At 41.0% G+C, this 20,986-nt stretch overlaps 1 long non-coding RNA gene across 2 annotated transcripts in view; it reads left to right on the top strand.

The window, feature by feature from the left end:
* LOC135232415 (uncharacterized) overlaps positions 1-20,986 on the top strand; it is a 62,646-nt gene that overhangs the window by 4,761 nt on the left and 36,899 nt on the right. For both annotated transcript variants that reach the window (XR_010322927.1, XR_010322928.1), the window contains exons 2-3: positions 595-722; positions 951-1,055. This is a non-coding gene — a long non-coding RNA (uncharacterized LOC135232415). The remainder of the gene's footprint in view (positions 1-594; positions 723-950; positions 1,056-20,986) is intronic.

Consider the following 20,986-nt stretch of genomic DNA (forward strand, 5'->3'; position numbering starts at 1 on the left):
GAATCAATAGTCAACAACCATGAAAACAGTAGTCAGGACATAAAAGGACTTTTGCCTTGATTAAATCTGCTGCAAAAGATGTCCTTACAGTTGTAAAAATGCAAGATGTCACTTTGATAAGAAAGGTGCACCTGACCAAGCCTGGCTTGCCAGTCCCACCAAAAGTCTGCCCCTCAGAGCTTAGGAGCCCTTCTAGAGTCAAAGAGCATCAGTAACCAGGAGGGAGGGAAAACATAGTGTTAGCACCTGGGCCTGGGAAGAGAGGACTGCAAGAACCCTGAGATGACAGGACCTCAGTTAGCTGAAAAACAGCCAGCTAGAGACTTGCACAGGCAGAATCCCTCTAGCCTTGGTTGTGGGTAGGGTGAACCTTCTGATGTGACCCTGGGCTGAGAGGTGTGAGATGCAGGTGAAGGTCTCAGTCACACCTGTGCAGGTGTGTGTGGACTATTCTAGCTTTGTTGGCTCAGGTGAGCTGACGGGTAAGGGAGATGAGGAACTGGGTCTGTGGTCCTTGAACAACCTGGAGGAAGATGACAGTTCAACTCTTATAGTAGGCCTTCCCAGCCACACCCCTTGTCTCTTCTGTCACAGGTGGCCTCAGGATCCAAAAGATAGAATGAAATGGGTTTCCTCTGGTGTGTCTGATCAGTTGGTTCAGATCCCCACCTTCCCAGGCAGTTCAGTGGGAGTGGCAGAAGCAACGCAGGGGTTTAGGTCAGGTAAGTGACAGGGGAGGCTGTGGGGAAGCCTTGTCCCTGAGGGAAGGTGGGGAGAGTGGATCTAGAGAGCATGGGGAAGCCCACCTGTGAATAGACATGGCTCTTACTTCCAAGTCCTTTCTTTTCTGAAGCCTCAGGTTGCTGCTAGCACTGGGAGCCTCATCTCGGCGTCCTATTTTTCTGATAGGGTGACGTGACCTTCTTTATTTTCCCCCATGTCATGTGTAGCTTCAGACACACCACGTGATGTCAAATGACCATGGCGGTCCCAAGGTGACTGCACACACGCCTCCTACCACACTTGGACCCAGCAAAGGACTTCTGCACCTTCTGGTGAGTGTCCTTCATGATGGTGGATTCTCCTGCCCAGAAGTGTACTGATACCTCCTTGTGGAATGATCCAGTAACTGCTTCTCTGTAGTACAAATGGATTCCCTGTAGCCTGGCCAGCCTGCTTCACAGGTTATTCCCAACATGATGACCATAGTTGGTTCTTCATGTACTCTTTTGTTGGCAGAATGGTGGTTGGCCTTCTTTTATATTGTAAAACATCACATATTTTAAATATAATATTTGATCAATAATACATGCTAATATTTCATAGGTTTCTTTTCATTTGGTTTTGAATATTCTTTTTGTTGACTTTGTTCCTTTGTTTTTAGAAATCACCCCCGTGCTTTCTGCCTCCAGCCCTCCCAGCCATTAAACTGCTCTATGTCTTTGCATATTGTAGACTTTCATGTAAGTGGGATCATACAATAATTGTTCTTGGGATTTCAGTTATTTCATTCAGAATAGTGTTTTCAAGGTTCATCCACTTATTGAAAATAACAGAATCTTCTTTCTCTTTATGGCTGCATAATATTGCATGAATCTATATGTCACGTTCTGTGTATCCAATCATCTTTAATGGACACTGGGGTTGTTTCCACCTTTTTGGTTCAGTGAATAATGTTGCAGTAAATGTCAGTGTCCATGTATGTGTTTTTGTACTTTCAATTCTTTTGTGTATATGCCTAGGAGTGGAATGACAGGGTCATATGGCAATTCTTTGTTAGATTATTTGAGGAGCCACCAAACTGTGTACTACAGTGGCTGTAGCACCTCAGATGCGCAGTAGCAATGCACATGGCTCCGTTTCTTCCATTCTCACTAACTTTCTTCTGTTTGTTTTTTTCTGGCAATAGCCATCAGTGGGATGTGGAGTGATACCTCATTGTGATTTTGATTTTTTTTTTTAATGACTGCTGATGCCTCTTTTCATGTGCATACTGGCCATTTGTATTTTCTTTGGAATAATGCCTATTTATGCCTTTTGCCACTTTTTTAAATTGGGTAGCTTGTGTTTCTGTATTTAGCTCTAGGCACTCCTTATATTTCTGAATATGAAACCCTTAGGGAATGTGGAGATTCCAAGTATGCTCTCGCAACCTGTAGTTGTCTTCACTTTCTTGATAGTGCTCACTGATACACACAAGATTTAAATTGCACCAAGAGAAATTTATCTATTTGTTTGTTATCTCATATCTATGAAAGTGTGGGGGGAAAAAACATGAAATATAACTCTGATGCTTACTTTTAAGGGTTTTATGGTTTTAGTTCTCATATTTAGGTCATCTATCCATTTAGAGTAAACTTTTGTATATGGTGTGGAGTACGTGTCCACATTCATGCTTTTCTGTGTGGAAATCCAGTTGTCCCAGCATCATATGTTAAAGAGACCATTATTTGCACATTCAATGGACATAGCATCACTGTTGAAACAAATTGAGCAAAGACGTACAAATTCATTTCTGAACCCCCAATTCTATTCCTTTGGTCTCTATGTCTATTCTTATGCCAGAACCAGAATGTTTAGTGTACTGCATGTGCGTAGTGGTATTTTAAATCTTGAATTGTGTGTCCTACAGCTTCTTCTTTTTTCAAGATGGTTTTGCATATTAAGAACACTTTGGGGATTGCAATATATAAATTATAAATAGGTGGTATATTTTCTTGGTTCTTGTGTGGTTTATTTTCTCTGCTTTATTTAATTTGTAAGTGGTAAGACATGGATACTGAGATTTAGGAGAGAAGAATAGGAGAGTCTCAGCATCTTGACCCAGGAATGAGAATCCCACACGAAGACTGCAGGAAGGAAATGGCAGCAAGGCCTGATGATGTACAGAGCTGGGAGATATGAGATGACTTTTATCAGTGGGCAATGCCTACTTTAGACCTTTCCACAAGAATGGTCAGGGAGCCGGGTCAAAGGACTTTTGGCTTCGCCCTATCATGGCCAATCTTGGTAAGTTTCGTATGGGCTAATTTAATCACATACGCTTCCAGAGTCGGAGATTTCCAATTTCGAAAAAGAAATTGCAGAATTGGACATGATTGTTTCTCCAGAATGCAATGTTTGAATCACTGGCCTTGAGTTCACTCATTCAAATCCAATGGCCCTAAATCCTTGTGTGTATATCATGGAAAAAAAATCAGTGGACTAACTGACAAGCAGAAGAATCACGGAGTAAGCCTGCTTTTCTTGAGTGCCTAGATACAATAATTTGGCTGACCATTCCCGTAATAGGAAAGTCTGGGTTGAACATCCTTTAAGGTTGCCCTATGATAGAAGTTCAAATCCCAAGAAAAGTCTCCAAGACTTATCAATCAGAACGAGTAACTTTAAAAAATATTAGGATGATTTTCTTGACTCTCTCTAACTGCATCATCTAAGCTGTGTGCAGAGTTGTCCATTGTAGCTGCCAGACAGAATACAAAGAAAGTACTTCCTGCCTGCAGAGTAATATCCAGAGAGGCAGAAGCTGCATGGAGGTGCTCTTTTCACAGTGGTTGGGCAAACACTGTGGATACTGTAGATAGAAATACTCATTGGGTCCCATCGGTTTTATTATAATTCAGATAACACTCAGAAATCATGACACAATTCGTGAGGACCACATTATAAAATGACTTTCTCACATAATTGTAGCAAAGAGGAAAGAAGAACCCTTGTCTCCTCCGGATGAATTCTCTGCTTTTCCACTACAATATTACTGCTGTTGCATTTTTCTACAACATTTCTTCCTGAGTCAAAATATCTTTAAACAGGGATAAGAAACTATGTTAATGCCCAAACCTGTTGCATCCGAGTCAAATCTGACTCACAGCGAACCCACAGAACAGAGTAGAACAGCTCATTAGGATTTCCAACGAGCGCCTGCAGGATTCATACTGCCAACCGTTTGGTTAGCAGCAATAGCACTTAACCACTACACCACCAGTGTTGTTAATGCCAGTAAGGACATCTTTTGAGTGAAGGCCGTCAGTGTGGAACTCTCCTCCTCAGCCTCTCTCTGCTTCCCCTACGCCTGCCCATCCAGAAACCACTACTGCTCTGACAGCTGGATTAAAGTTGGTCTTGCATTTATTAATTTTTCAGACTGCAACAGCTGATACAAATCTATTTCTTCATTTTGGCTTTAGTGGTTGGTGCATAAATTTGAATAATAGTCACATTAACTAGTCTTCCTCTTAAGTGTGTGGATATTATCCTATCATTGACAGCGTTGTACTTCAGGAAAGATCTTGAAATGTTCCTTTTGATGATGAATGCAACACCATTCCTCTTCAAGTTGTCATTCCCAGCATAGTAGAGTATATGATCATCAGATTGAAAATGGTCAATACCAGTCCATTTCAGCTCACTAATGCCTAGGATATTGATGTTTGTGTGTTCCATTTCATTTATGATTATTTCCAGTTTTCCTAGATTTATATTTTGTACATTCCAGGTTCCTATTATTAATGGATGTTTGTAGCAGTTTCTTCTCATTTTGAGCTGAGCCACATCAGCAAATGAAGGTCTCCAAAGCTTGACTCCATCCACATCATTACGGTTGAATCTGTTTTTAGGAGGCAGCTTTTCCCCAGTTGTCTTTTGAGTGCCTTCCAACCTGGGTTGCTCATCTTCCAGCACTATATGAGACAATGTTGTGCTGCTATTCGTAAGGTTTTCACTGGCTAATCCTTTTCAGAAGTAGACTGCCAGGTCCTTCTTCCTAGTCTGTCTTAGTCTGGAAGCTCAGCTGTAATCTGTCCTCCATGGGTGACCCTGCTTGTATCTGAATACCGGAGGCATAGCTTTCAGCATCACAGCAGCTCACACAAGCCCCCACAGTACGGAAAACTGACAGAAACGTGGGGGCTTGCAATGAAGATGCATAGGTAATTACTGGTGATTGGAATGCGAAAGTTGGAAATAATGAAGAAGGATCGGGAGTTGAAAAATATGGCCTTGGTGATAGAAACAACGCTGGACATCGAATGATAGAATTTTAGAAGACCAACGAATTCTACATTAAAAATACCTTCTTTCACCAACATAAACGGAGACTATACACAAGGACCTCACCAGATGGACCACACAGGAATCAAATTGACTACATCTGTGGAAAGAGATGATGGAAAAGCTCAATATCATCAATCAGAACAAGGCCAGGGACTGACTGTGGAACAGACCATAAATTGCTTATATGCAAGTTCGGCTTAAAACTGAAAACCAGAGCAAGTCCACAAGACAAAAAATATGACCTTGAGTATATCCCACCTGAATTTGGAGACCATCTAAAGAATAGATTTGACACACTGAACACTAGTGACCAAAGACCAGATGAGTTGTGGAATGACATCAAGGACATCATCCATGAAGAAAGCAAGAGGTCATTGAAAAGACAGGAAAGAAAGAGAAGAACAAGATGGATGTCAGAGGAGACTCTGAAACTTGCTCATGAATGTTGAGCAGCTAAAGCAAAAGGAAGAAATGATGAAGTAAAAGAACTGAACAAAAGATTTCAAAAGGCAGCTCAAGAAGACAAAGTAAAGAATTATAATGACATATGCAAAGAGCTGGAGATAAAAAACCAAAAGGAAAGAACACACTCAGCATTTCTGAAGCTGAAAAAACTGATGAAAAAAATCAAGCCTTGAGTTGCAATAGTGAAAGATTCTATGGGGAAAATATTAAATGACACAGGAAGCATCAAAAGAAGATGGAAGGAACACACAGAATCAAAAAGAATTAGTCTACGTTCAACCATTTCAAGAGGTAGCATATGATCAGGAACCAATGGCATTAAAGGAAGAAGTCTAAGCTGCACTGAAGGCATTGGCAAAAAACAAGTCTCTAGGAATTGACGGCCTATCAATTGAGATGTGTCCACAGACAGATGCAGTGCTGGACATGCACACTCGTCTATGCCAAGAAATATGGAAGACAACTTCCTGGCCAATTGACTAGAGGAGATCCATGTTTATGTCTATTCCCAAGAAAGGTGATCCAAACGAATGCGGGTACTATCAAACAATATTAATATCGCATGCATGCAAAATTTTGCTAAAGGTCATTCAAAAACGGATGCAGCAGTATATGGACACAGAACTGCCAGAAATTGAGTTTGGTTTCAAAAGAGGACGTGGAACCAGGGATATCACTGCTGATGTCAGATGGATCATGGATGAAACAGCGAATACCAGAAGGATATTTACCTGTGCTTTATTGACTATGCAAAGGCTGTGTGGATCATAACAAATTATGGATAACATTGCAAAGAATAGGAATTTCAGAACACTTAATTGTCTTCGTGAGGAACTTTTACATAGATCAAGAGGCAGTTGTTCAGACAGAACAAGAGAATACTGACTGGTTTAAAGTCAGGAAAGGTGTGCTTTAGGGTTGTATCCTTTCACCATATCTATTCAATCTGTATGCTGAGTAAATAATAAGAGAAGCTGGACTGTATGAAGACAAACGAGGCACCATGACTGGAGGAAGACTCATTAACAACCTGCATTATGCAGATGACACAACCTTGCTTGCTGTAAGTGAAGACGACTTGCAGCATTTACTAATGAAGATCAGAGGCCACAGCCTTCACTATGGACTGCACCTCAACATGAAGAAAACAAAAATCCTCACAACTGGACCAATAAGCAACATCCTGATAAATGGAGAAGAGATTGAAGCTGTAAAGGATTTCATTTTACTTGGAACCATGATCAACAGCCATGGAAGCAGGAATCAAGAAACCAAAAGACGCATTGCACTGGGTAAATCTGTTGCAAAGGAGCTCATTAAAGTGTTGAAAAGCAAAGATGTCACCTTGAAGACTAAGGTGAGCCTGACCGAAGCTATGGTATTTTCAGCCGCATCATATGCATGTGAAAGCTGGACAATGAATAAGGAAGACCAAAGAAGAATTGATGCCATTGAATTGCAGTGTTGGTGAAGAATATTGAATATACCATGGACTGCCAAAAGAACGAGCAAATCTGTCCTGGAAGAAATGGAATCAGAATACTCCTTAGAAGCAAGGATGGCGAGACTGCCTCTTACATTCTTTGGACATGTTGTCAGGAGGGATCAGTCCCTGGAGAAGGACTTTATGCTTAGCAAAGTACAAGGTCAGTGGAAAAGAGGAAGACCCTCGATGAGGTGGATTGACGCAGTGGCGGCAAGAATGAGCTCAACGATAGCAATGATTGTAAGGATGGTCAGGAGCAGGCAAGCTTTCATTCCGTTCTACATAGTTTCGGTATGAGTCGGAACCGACTCGACCACACCTAAAAGCAATAACAACACATTTCTTTTCTTTTTGCAGCCAGTTGGGGTCAAAAACCTCATCTCCCGTGACCAGTTTTTCTACCAAGCCTCTCTTCTTCAAACAACAAGAAAATGAATGGTCTTTCAACCCATTTTGACTTTAATACACTGAAAATTATGTTCATGATGAAAAATAAGTCAAAAATATTTTCATTTAAAGCTGATAATACCACAATTCCCCCAAAGATATGGGCAAATACCTCGATGAGCCTGGATTCCAAAGACCAAGGGTGTGTGATGGAGACAGGTGAAGCTGAAGCTGAGAAGCAGGACTTCATGGCTCAGAATGGCCAGCTAGAATTTAAATGGGAGCAAGTGTGTGTGGATGGGGATTTGACTTTGGTGAGTAGAATCATGCCTTGGTCTCAAGATATCCCCTCATTTCAGGGCCACGGGGCCCTGTTTAACACCTGAAGAGCCTAGGGCTGTAGCATACGAGGCCCTTTTCCTTCAGAGTAAAAGATTTTGTGCCTTCCTTGTCCTTACATCTTCTCCCAAGCCCACTAAGCCTAGGTGCTCAGGAGTGTTTGATGAGTATTTATTATTCCAGATAATCAAAATGACCACTAATGATTTTGTGAAATTGGTGTGCTGGCTTGCTTTGGGTGCTGCGTTTTATGTTTATGGAATGAAGATTCAATCTCACGCCTTATGAGTACAAATTCAGTTCTGTTCTTCTGAGGGTGAGTAAGTCATAACAGCTTAATGTTTTATACCTCTTGGTAGTTTTGCCAGATAAAATACAAGCCACTTGTTGACTTCAAATTTCTGTTAAACAAGGACTAATATTATTGTAAATGTATCCCCAGTATTCCATGGAAATCCCTGGAGTCCTGAATTTTGTATGCTAAACCTGGCAAGCCTATTCTTAGGGGGACTTTGATGTTTAGGAGAATGTTAAAGTTCTCATTGTAGAAACAGACTAAAGAAATACAAATAGGATTGCTGATCCCGAAGTGAGGTGGGGAAACATTGACATTATTTTAATTCTTTATTTTAATGGAAAATATGTATATTTTGGAACAGACCTTAATTGTGTAAAGAGAAAACAGGAGGAGGCATGGCCAAGATGATGGAATAATCAGATGCTTCCTGTCATTGCTCTTACAACAAAGGTCCAAAAATCAAGTGAATCGATCATATCTAAGAGTCTAGGCGTCCTGATTATCAAAGAAAAAACTTAGGAGTTGGATTGAGTGGAAAGGTGAAGGAGAGACTGTTCAGAAGCAGTGAAGAAATGCCAGTTGTGAGGATGCCAGCACCCTGCTGGCTGGGTCAGATGGTGTATGCAGGCTGAGGCAAGTAGTAGTGTTCGAGACATGTATCACCAGGTCTGGAGAGGCCAGGCAGCGGAGAGCCTACACAAGCCTCTGGATTGGAATAAAAATGGTACCGGAACTGCGGAAGCTAAGTGTGAATGTCTCACCTACTGTTAAGGGTCAAATTTCACAGAGGACACTTTGCTCTAGGAATTTCACAGAGGACACTTGCCTCTTTGTCCTCACCCATCCCCCACCCAGCTCTGTTCCAACACCAGTCCTGCAGTGTTCAACAATTGACATGCCCACTAAGCCAAAACTCAGGGCTATCCATGCCCGATCCAGTCTCGCAGTTTTGAAAAATCACCATGCCCCCTAAACTGAGAATTCAGGCCAGGCACTGTCCCTTTGCCTGGGCACTGGCCTAAGGGGACCAAGGGCATGCAGCACCCTTCTCCCCTGACTCTATCTGTGTGGACCAGTTCAGCAACACATGCTGTCATTAGCATAAAACAGCAGGGCCTACACCTGAAGCCTATTTTCAACTGCAGAGCCAAGGGGGAGTTGCAGATTCATGACAATTGACAATGTCCTGCCCATTAAGCAGGGACTTCACCCACTCACATCAGGGGCCTGAGGGTTACTGGTATCACTCAGTCCATCTCACCAGTCATGTCAGCGATCTGAGAATATACAATACCTCCCAGTACCTACAGCCAACAGCAATGGGCGCCCAAGCACTGGCTGCAAAACCCACCATGCTACGCACTCTAGGAGACAGGGGCACAACGTCCACCCAGGCACTTGGGGGCAGCCGTCAGCCCCCTGCGTTGCCCAGCACATATAGCCCCCTTCTACAGCCAGATACCTGTGCCTTCTGCCAACACCCTTACACAGCCTTGCATGTCACGGACTGTAGGTGAGAGTCTGTACCAGGCACTCAGTGACCAACAACCTGGACACCTGAGCTGCATCTGCACAAGAAAAGTGAACATATTTCTGAGCTTACACACCTACTAGCTACTCTAACCACCTGGAGATAGGATGTGAGTGCTTCAAAGATGTCAGTATCCAAAGCAACTCACACACCCAAACTCTTGGGCGTATCTAAAGAAAACAAAACAAAAAGCTAGGACACAGTAAACGAACATACAATGAATAATATAATAATTTATTGATGGGTTGGTGAAAAGAGTAAATATCAAATCACGTAAGAAAGCAGTTCAAAATGTCTCAAGCAAGCAACCAAACTAAAGAATCAGGGAACCTTTCAGAGGAAGTTAAGGTCTTGGAATTACTGGAGTTAGAATTCACAAGATTAATATACAGAGCCCTTCAAGATATCCGGAAGGAGACCAGGCAAACTCAGACCAAGCAAAGGAACATACAGAAAAAGCCATAGACGAATTCAGGAAAACAATGCAGGAACAGATTGACAAATTTAACAGGTTGCCAGAAATCATAGACAGCAACTAGAAATCCAATGATTAACACTAAAATTTCAGAATTAGAGAACTTGGTAAAAGGTCATAGGAGCATGACTGATACAATGGAAGTCCGGATTAGTGAGATAGAAGAGAAATTATTTGACACCAATTTATTTGAGTAAAAAGAATAAAAATATCTATATAAGAATTACGCGGGACACTATCAAGAGGAAGAAACTCTGTGATTGGAGTACCAGAACAGGGGGGATAACAGAAAATACAGAGAGAATTGTTAAAGGTTTGGAGGCAGAAAACTTTGCTGGTGTCCTGAGAGATGAGAAAATTTCTACCCAAGAAGCTCAACGAACCCCATATGTGGTAGATTCCCTCCCCCCAAAAAAGTTGCCAGCACATATTATAATCGAACTTGCCAAAACCAAAGCTAGACTCTTGGGAGTGGCTAGGGGTAAATGAATAGCCACCTACAAGGGAGAATCAATAAGACTAAGCTCTGACTACTCAGCAGAAACTCTAAAGGCAAGAAGGCAACGGGGTGACACATATGAAGCCTTGAAGGAAAAAAAATCCTTGCCGAGAATGATATATCCAGCAAAACTGTCCCTCAAGTATCATGGCAAAATTAGGGCATTTTCAGATAAACTGAAGTTAAGGGAACTTGTAAAAACCAAACCAAAATTACAAGAAAAATTAAAGGGAATCCTCAGGTTAGAGAACCAACAATATCAGACAACAACCCGAGAGTAGACCACAGGACAGAACAACCGGATATTAACCTAGATTGGGAATTCTCAAAAATAAGTCAAAGCTAAAAGATTGAAATAGGGAAACATAGATGTCAATATGTAAATGACAACATTAAAACAAGAAGAGGGAAGAGTGTAGTCATAGAACTTCACATGAAGAAGAAGTCAAGGTGATGTCAAGAAATAAAAGATTGCTTTAAACTTAGAAAATAAAGGTAAATCTGAAGGTAACCACAAAGGAAGCGAATAAATCTCCCCAACAAAATTAAAAAAAAAGAAAAACATAGACTCAGGAAACACAAAATCAACAATAATGACAAATATTAAAAGACAATCCATAAAGAAAAATGACTCAGCACAGAGAATTAAGTGGAACAAAGAAACTGTCAACACAACAACAACATAAAAAATTCAAAATGACAGCACTAAACTCTAACTATCAATAACTACACTGACTATAAATGGACTAAATGCACCAGTAAAGAGACAGAGTGGCACAATGGTTTAAAAAACAAAAAAACAACATTCATCAATATGCTGCCTACAAGAGACACACATTAGACTCAAAGATACAAATGAACTAAAGTTCAAAGGATGGAAGAAAAATATATCAAGCAGAGAACAACCAAAACAGAGCAGGAGTGGCAATATTAATCTCTGACAAAATAGGATTTAAAGCAAAATCCACCACAAAGGATAAGGAAGGATACTATCAAATGATTAAAGGGTCAATACGCGAGGAGGACATACCACAAGAAATATATACACACCCAATGACAGAGCTCCAAAATATGTAAAACAAACTCTAACAACACTGAAAAGAGAAATACACAGCAGCACAATAATAGTAGGAGACTTCAACACACCATTTTCAGTGAGGGACAAAACATCTAGAAAGAAAATAAAGACAGATCTAAACGCCAAAGTCAACCAACTTGACCTCATAGACATATATACAGAACACTCCACCGAATAATAGCAGCCAATTATACATTCTTTTTCAGTGCACAAGGAACATTCTCCAGAATAGACCACATTTAGAGACAATGCTGGAAACCCTAATGGATTGCATAAATACTATACGAACCATAACTAACAATGCGCAAATGCCAAGAGAGAAACTAGATAATTGGGAGCTCCTCACACTTATGCTCATCCAAAGACTTCACCAAAAGACTAAAAAGAGAACCTGCAGACTGGGAAAAAAAATTGAATACATCATATCCGATAAGGGTCTAATCTCTAATATCTACAAGATGCTGCAGCACCTCAGCAACAAAAAGACAAATAACCAATTTAAAAAATGGGCAGAGGATACGAACAGACACTTCATCACAGAAGACGTTCAGGTGCCTAACAGACACATGAGGAAATGCTCACGATTATTAGCCATTAGAGAAATGCTAATTAAAACAAGGATGAGAAACCATCTCTTCCCAGCAAGGCTAATCCAAAAGACATGAAATAATAAGTGTTGGAGAGGTTATGGAGAGACTCGAACACTTACACACTGCTGTAAAATGGTACAACCACTTTGGAAATAGATTGGGTACTTCCTTAAAAAGCTAGAAATACAAGTACAATATGATCCAGCAATCCCACTCCTTAGAATATATCCTAGAGAAATAAGAGGTGTCACACAAATAGACATGCACACCCATGTTCATTGCATCCTTGTTCACAATAGCAAATAGATGGAAACAACCTAGGTGCCCATCAACAGAATGGGTACAAATTATGGTACATACACACAATGGAATACTATGCAACAGTAAAGAACAATGATGAATCCTCGAGACATCTTACAACATGGATGACTCTGGAGGGCATTATGCTGAGTGAAACTAATCAGTCACAAAAGGACAAATATTGTATGAAACCACTATTATAAGAACTGAGGCAAACATTTAAACACAAAGGAAAGCATTCTTTGATGGTTAGGAGTGTCGGGAGGGAGCGATAGGGGAATTCACTAACCAGTTCGTAGACAGGGATCATCTTTGGTGAAGGGAAGGACAACACAGAATACTGGATAAGTCAGCATAACAGGACCAAAGCAAAAGCTAAGAAGTTTCCTGAACATATCCAAACACTTTGAGGGCCAGAGTAGCTGGGGCTGGGACCTGGAGAGCATAGTTTCGGGGGACATCTAGGTCAATTGGCATAACAAAGTTTACTAGGAAAATGTTCTGCATCCTACTTTGGTGAGTGGCCTATGGAGTCTTAAAAGCTTGTGAGTGGCCATCTAAGATGCATCAGTTGGTCCCAAGACACTTGGAGCAAAGGAGAATGAAGAACATCAAAGACACAAGGAGAATAATAGCCCAAGAGACTAAAGGTCCACATAAACCAGAGACTCCACCAGCCTGAGTCCACAAGAACTAGATGGTGCCTGGCTACCACTAATGACCAGCCTGAAAGCGAACACAACAGAGTCCAAGATGCAGTGGGAGGAAGTGCAAGCAGAACTCAATTTTACCTAAAAAGACCAGACTTAATGGTCAGACAGAGACTAGAGAAACCCCAGAGGCCATGGCCCCAGACTCTCTGTTAACAAACAACTAAAACCATTCCTGAAGGCAACACTTCAGACAAGATTAGACTGGAATACAAAATATGAAATAATACTTGTCAAGAGTGTACTTCTTAATTGAAGTGGATACATGAGACTAAATGGGCAAATCCTGTCCAGACGCTGGTTGAACGGACACGGGAAATGTGGGGCGGAAATGGGGACTGTGCTGTTACATTCTAGAGATTGCAAGTAGGTCAGTTTGATTATCTGATTATTGGATACTCATCAAAGTCTCTTGTGCACGTACACTTAGTGCGCATGGGAGCAGATATAAGAGCGAGGAAGAAGAAAATTTTATTTCTCTGAAGCTATTGGGCTTAATGTACTACAGCCCTGCTCAGATTAGGTGTTAGATAGAGCCCCGTGGCCCTGAAATGGGTGGGTATCTCGAGACCAAAACAGGACTCTACTCATGGATGTCAAGTCACACACACACTTGCTCCCATTTAACTCCTAGCTGGCCAATCTGAGCCATGAAGCCCTACACACACCCTTGCTCTTTGGAATCCAGGCCAATCAAGGTACGTGCTCATTATCTTTGTGGGAGTCAAGGTAGAATGTTCATTAAGTACAGTATGTTTGACTTTTTTTTCCATCATGAGCATAATTTTCAGTGTATCAATATGGAAATGCGTTGAAAGATCACTCGTGTTGTTTCAAGAAGAGAGGCTGGGTAGGTAAATTGGTCATTGGAGATGAAGGGTGCCAACCCCAAGTGGTTGCAATAAGAAAAGAAATATGAGACCAACTTTAATCCTGCTCTCACAGCAGAGGTGACCTTCAGATGGGAGGGTGTAAGGGAAGGAGAGAGACACTGAGGAGGAGTGTTCCACACTGACAGACTTCACTCAGAATGTTTCCCTGCTGGCACTAACATAGTTTCTTGTCACTGGGGAAGATATTTTGACTGAAGAAGGTAATGTAGAAAAAGGCAATAGCAGTTGTATTGTAGTGGAGAAGCAGAGAATTGCAAGCCTAGAAGAGACAAGGGTTCTTCTCCCCTCTTTGCTACAATTATGTGACAAAGTCATTTCATAATGTTTCCCTCATGAATTGCCTTGTGATTTCTGATTTTTATCTGAACTATAAACTTGATAGGATCCGATGAACATTTTTATCTTCAGCATCCACACTGTTTGCCCATCAGTGAAAAGAATGCTTCTGCCTCAGTGGACATTTCCCACGCCTTAATTCTCTGCAACCAGAAAGTACCTTATTGCATGTGCCTATCTTTGTATTTTCTCTGGCAGCTGCAATGTACAACTCTACTCACATCTTAGCTTAGATAATGAAGTTAGAGCGGTTCAGGAAAAATCGTCCTGATATTTTTTAAAGCTACTCATCATGGTGATTGATAAAAGCAAAATCTTGGTGACTTTTCTTAGGGCTTGAGCTTCTATCATGGAGCAACCTTAAATAATTTTTAATCCAGATAGATGGTGGGTCAAATTATTGCATCTAGGCACTCAAGAAAGTAGGCTTGCTCCCTGATTTTTCTGCTTGTCAGTTAGTCCATCATTTTTTTCCCATGATGCATCCATATGGACTTAGGCCATTGGATTTGAATGAGTGAGCTCAGGGCCAATAATTTAAACAATGCATTGTGGAGTGACAATCATGTCCAGATTCTGCAATTCCTTTTTCTACTGCATGGAAATCTTCGACCTTGGAAGCATATGTGATTAAATAAGCCCATATGCAATTTACTAAGATTGGCCATGAAGAGGCATGGCCAAAAGTACTTTGAACTCAGCTTTGGAAAAGGTCTAGGGTGGGCATTGACTACTGATAAAAGTCATTTCTGTTCTTGGGTCACAGTACACAGAAGGCAGACGATCTTCCACTCAATCTCACAGCATTGGAGGAAATGACAAGATGTGATGACTGAGTCTGATTCAGCTACTGTGATTTCTCTCTCAGCGTGGGCACTTGGAGGCTCCACGTGTTGGCTCTGTAGGGTCATCCAAGGGAGTCCTCTAAGGGAGTTAGAAATAATGCAAATCTTGCAATTTCTAGAAAAAGAGTATCTGATCATTGAAAGTTTTCCAAAAAACACTTAATACAGTGATGCAATTCTGACACTGATGTTTTAGGGACCAACTGAAGATATAAATTTATATTACAAAAAAAAAAAAGAATAATTTTGTTCCCACAGTACCTGCTATGTAAACAGGGAGGAAGCAACACTGGCTGAGATGTATTCCTAATCACAACACAGGAGGAAACGTAAACTGAATTACACGTACTGAGGACCTTTTCCTTAAGAGACCTCCCAACATGCATTCCTAGAAGATGTGTGGAGCCAGGGGACAGTGAGAGTACGATGCAGTGCATGCAAGAACGCAAATACAATGTAGTAGGAAATGCAGAGGCAGGTGATGTGAAAATCAAGCATTTCTTATTGCAAGGCAGTCTGGGCGGTTTGAATGACCAACAGGGTGATGGATTTCTTGCTTTCTAAGAGCAGCACCGCTGTGTGCCTTGTCTCGTAGGAAAGCTGGGAGGTTGAATCTGGAATCACTGGCTTTAAAAGAGCAAGTTTAAGAGGGTTCACATTTCAATTGAGTTTATTTCTCATTTTGTTAACTGACTCTTGTTAAGCAGCAATGTTTGGAATTTGAACCAAAGGAGCACAGTACTTACTGGTGATATTCATTCTTTTCGGAGCCAATCCGTCATTTAGGTATAAGGTGACCTCAGGGGCTAGTTTCAGTTGAAGATTTGAGGAGTATTTCAGGGCAGTGCTTCTAAGGGTGTACTCAAGTCTGAACCAGTCCAATAAACCTGTTTTGTTTTTTTTCTTTGAAATGAATTTCAAGCTCTGTTGCACATTTTGTCCCATTCTGTCAGAATCCATCTATTGTGACCCTGATCACAAGGGATGGTAGTGGTAGCTGGGTGTCATCTAGCTCTTCTGGTCTCACGGCAGATGAGGCCATGGTTTACGTAGACTATTCGTCTTGTAGACAAGTTTCTTTTCCTTTTTTTTTTTTTTTTATAGTTAGCAATGACCTTTATTAAAGATTTCAGGGAAATCAGTGGGTAGCAAGATACTAGAAAAAACGAGAGAAGTTTGGGGTATATTCCAAGGCTTTGGGAAAACACCCAGAGAAACAATCGTGTTCTCTCAAAAGCATCCCGTGACAGGGTTCCACTGGGCCAACCCAGCGTACAGCTCCTCTACCTCCTTGTGTTTAGACTGTGTTCATGGCCTCTTCTGTAGTTTATCTGTGTTAACACGTGTGAACCAGGCTTGAATACAATTCTTTTTATGATGCTTTTAAATATGAGCAATGATCAGCTTATGAAGTAACTCTGAACATTTACAGTAAGTGAACTAATACCCACTCATAAGTATATACATGAACAAATAAATGCAAATATGCCTGTTATTCCTTCTGCACAGGCTTCACGTTTCACCTTCCTGTTACACGTGTAATAAAGTCATTCCTGACTCCCCCCACAACCCACTGCTTTTTGCCGGTTACTTTCACGCGGAATGGGTGTTCTGACTTGAATTACAGTCTAAACTTGGATATTTGATTCTAAAGTCACTGAGAGCAGGAAGTATTCTCTAGATTAAGTGGCATTTCTTTGCTCCTAGTAAAGGTCTACTGAGTAAATGTCTATTGCGCATGTATTGTGATTGTCCACTTGTAGACTAATACCAGATGGACTGCATCTTATTCCTGAGCCCGAGCCCTGATGGCCTACTGCTTAAGGGCTTAGCTGCAAACCAAACGATCAGCAGTCCAAATTCACTAGCTGCTCCTTGGAAACCCTGTGGAGCGATTCCACTCTGTCCCACAGGGCCACTATGAGTCAGAATTGAAGTGGCGGCAATGGGTTTTGGATCAGTTGGTTTATATTGGCAAACTCTTTTAGCATTTGCTGTGAAATGTTGCCTTTGTATATACTGCATTCCAAAGATAAGGATTTTGTTAGAATTACCGGTGATTTCTCCTTATTCCCATTAGTTTTGCCTTGAAATTACCAGTCTGAATTAACTGTTTTAGTGAAAATTTCATCAGTTGGTGTATTTAGCCTGGAAAACTTTCAACTAGAACTTTTGATCTTATCCTTGCTGGTCAACGACACTTTGTTGTTTTTAATCAGTTGCCATGATTTTAATTAAATAATTCTTTCTCTTCAGCCCTACAAGATTCTGTCTGCTCTCCTGATGGACAGAGCACAAACAAGTGGAGCTTTGACTCCATAGCATTGCCATTTGCAGGGAAATCCAGTTCTTGTAAGAAAAAATTGTAGTCCCTGGTTGATGCAAATGCTTACATGCTTGGCCACTAATCAGAAGGCTGGAGGTTCAAGTCCATCGAGAAGTGTCTCAGAAGAAAGGCCTGGCAATCTACTTCTGAAAGACCACCAAAACCCGTAACCAAACCTGTTGCTGTCGAGTCGATTCTGACTCATAGCGACCCTATGGTTCAGAGTAGAACTGTTCCATAGAGTTTCCAAGGAGCGTCTGGTGGATTTGAACTGCCGACATTTTTTTTTAATTTTTACCGTACCTCAAGTGAAAGTTTACAAAGCAAGTCAGTTTCTCACACAAAAACTGACATACACTTCGTTACATACTCTCAACTGCTGTCCCCCTAATGAGACGGCGCTCTCTCTCCCTCCACTCTCTCTTTTCATGTCCATTCCATCGGCTTCTAACCCCCTCTACCCTCTCATCTCCTCTCCAGGCAGGAGATGCTAACACAGTCTCAAGTGCCCACCTGATCCAAGAAGCTCACTCCTCACCAGCATCCCTCTCCATCCTATTATCCAGTCCAATCCATGACTGAAGAGTTGGCTTTGGGAATGGTTCCTGTCCTGGGCCAACAGAAGGCCTGGGGGCCATGACCACTGGGGTCCTTCTAGTCTCAGACCATTAAGTCTGCACTTTTTACGAGAATTTGGGGACTGCCCCACTGATCTCCTGTTCCCTCAGGGGCTCTCTGTTGTGTTCCCTGTCAGGGCAGTCATCAGTTGTAGCTGGGCACCATCTAGGTCTTCTGGTCTCAGGCTGTTGTAGTCTCCAGGTTATGTGGCCCTTTCTGTCTCTTGGGCTAGTAATTACCTTGTGTCCTTGGTGTTCTTCAATCTCCTTTGATTCAGGTGGGTTGAGACCAATGGATGCAACTTAGATGGCTGCTTGCTAGCTTTTAAGACCGCTGACGTCACTCTCCAAAGTGGGATGCAGAATGCTTCCTTAAAAGATTTGATTATGCCAATTGAATTAGATGTCCCCTGACACCATGGTCCGCAAACCCCCGCCCCTGCTATGCTGCCCTTCTAAGGATTCAGTTTATTCAGAAAACTTCTTTGCTCTTGGTTTAGTCCAGTTGTGCTGACCTCATCTGTATTGTGTTGTTTCCCAACACCTAAAGAAGTTCTTATCTACTATCTAATTAGTGAATGCCTCTCTCTCTTCATCCTTCCCTCCCCCCCACCCCTCGCAACTATCAAAGAATATTTTCTTCTCTCTTTAAACTATTTCTTGAGTTCTTATAATAGTGGTCTTATACAATATTTGTCCTTTTGCAACTGACTAATTTCACTCAGCATAATGCCTTCCATATTCCTCCATGTTATGAAATGCTTCACAGATTCATCACTGTTCTTAATCAGTGGGTAGTATTCCAATGTGAGACTATACCATAATTTATTTATTCATTCATCTGTTGATGGACACTTGGTTGCTTCGATTTTTTGCTCTTGGAAACAGAGCTGCAATGAACATGGGTGTGCATATATCTGGTCGTGTAAAGACTCTTATTTCTCAAGGATACACAGTGGGTGGATATTCCAAGGAGTGGGATTTCTCAATCTTATGGTAGTTCTATTGCTATCTTTTTAAGGAAGCATCAAATCAATTACCAAAGTTGTTGTACCATTTTACATTCCCACCAGCAGTGTAGAAGTGTTCCAGTCTCTCCACAACCTCTCCAACATTTATTATTTTGTGTTTTTTGGATTAATGCCAGCCTTGTTGGAGTGAGATGGAATCTTATTGTAGTTTTCATTTACGTTTCTGTAATGGCTAATGATCGCGAGCATTTCCTCATGCATCTGTTAGCCGCCTGAATGTCTTCTTTAGTGAAGTGTCTGTTCATATCTTTTGCCCATTCTTTAATTGTGTTGTCTTTTTGCAGTTGAGTTTTTGCAGTATCATGTAGATTTTAGAGACGAGGCGCTAGTCGGAAATGTCATACCTGAAAACGTTTTCCCAGTCTGTAGGCAATCTTTTTACTCTTTTGGTGAAGTCTTTGGATGAGCATAGGTATTTGATATTTAGGAGCTCCCAGTTATCTACTTTTTCTTCTGCATTGTAAGTAATGTTTTGTGTACTGTTTATACCATGTATTAGGGCTCCTAATGTTGTCCCTATTTTTCTTCCATGATCTTTATCATTTAGATTTTATACTTTGGAGTTTGATCCATTTTGAGCTTATTTTTGTGCATGGTGTGAGGTACAGGTCTTGTTCCTTTTTTGTGGATGGATATCCAGATATGCCAGCACCATTTGTTAAAAAGCCTGTCTTTCCCCAATTTAACTGTTTTGGGGCCTTTGTCAAATATCAGCTGCTCATATGTGGATGGATTTATGTCTGGGTTCTCAATTCTGTCCCATTGGTCTATGTATAATAGGTTCTAATATCAGTTAGAGTGAGGCCTCCCACTTTGTTCTTCTTTTTCAGTAATGCTTTACTTATCTGGGGCCTGTTTCTCTTCCTTATCGAGTTGGTGATTTGTTTCTCCATCTCATTAAAAAATGTTGTTGGAATTTGAATCAGAATTGCATTAAATGTATAGATCACTTTTGGTAGAATAGAGATATTTATAATTAAGTCTTCCTATCCATGAACAAGGTAAGTTTTTCCACTTATGTGGGTCTCTTTATGTTTCTAGTGGAAGTGTTTTTTAGTTTTCTTTGTATAAGTCTTTTACATCTCTGGTAAGATTTAGTCCTAAGTACTTTATCATCTTGGGGGCTACTGTAAATGGTCTTGATTTGGTGATTTCCACTTTGATGTACTTTTTGACGATGTCGAGGAATCCGTCTGATTTTTGTATGTTTACCTTGTATCCTGTTACTCTGCTGAACTCTTCTATTTGTTTCAGTAGGCAACACAACACAACACAAGGTCACAGAACAGAACATCCTGATATCAACTCAAATAGGGAAAACACAAAACCAAATAAGATTAATGGGTGTTGAAGATGACATGATCTTATGACTCTTGAGGAGTCATAAAGGTTTTCTGTGTATAAGATTATGTCATCTTCAAATACTTTGACTTCTTCTTTCCCAATCTGAATGCCCTTTATTTCTTTATCTAGCCTAATTGCTCTGGTTAGGACCTCCAGCACAATGTTGAATAAGAGCAGTGATAAAGGGCATACTTCTCAGGTTCCCAATAGTAAGGGGAGTGCTTTGAGGCTCTCTCCATTTAGGGTGATATTGGCTATTCCTTTGTATAAATGCCCTTTATTATGCTGAGGGATTTTTCCTTCTATTCCTGTTCCCCTGAGAATTTTTATCATGAATGGGTGTTGAACTTTGTCAAATGCCTTTTCTGCATCAATTGATAAAAT

Source organism: Loxodonta africana, chromosome 9 (assembly GCF_030014295.1).
Source record: "Loxodonta africana isolate mLoxAfr1 chromosome 9, mLoxAfr1.hap2, whole genome shotgun sequence".
Taxonomy (NCBI): Eukaryota; Metazoa; Chordata; class Mammalia; order Proboscidea; family Elephantidae; genus Loxodonta; species Loxodonta africana.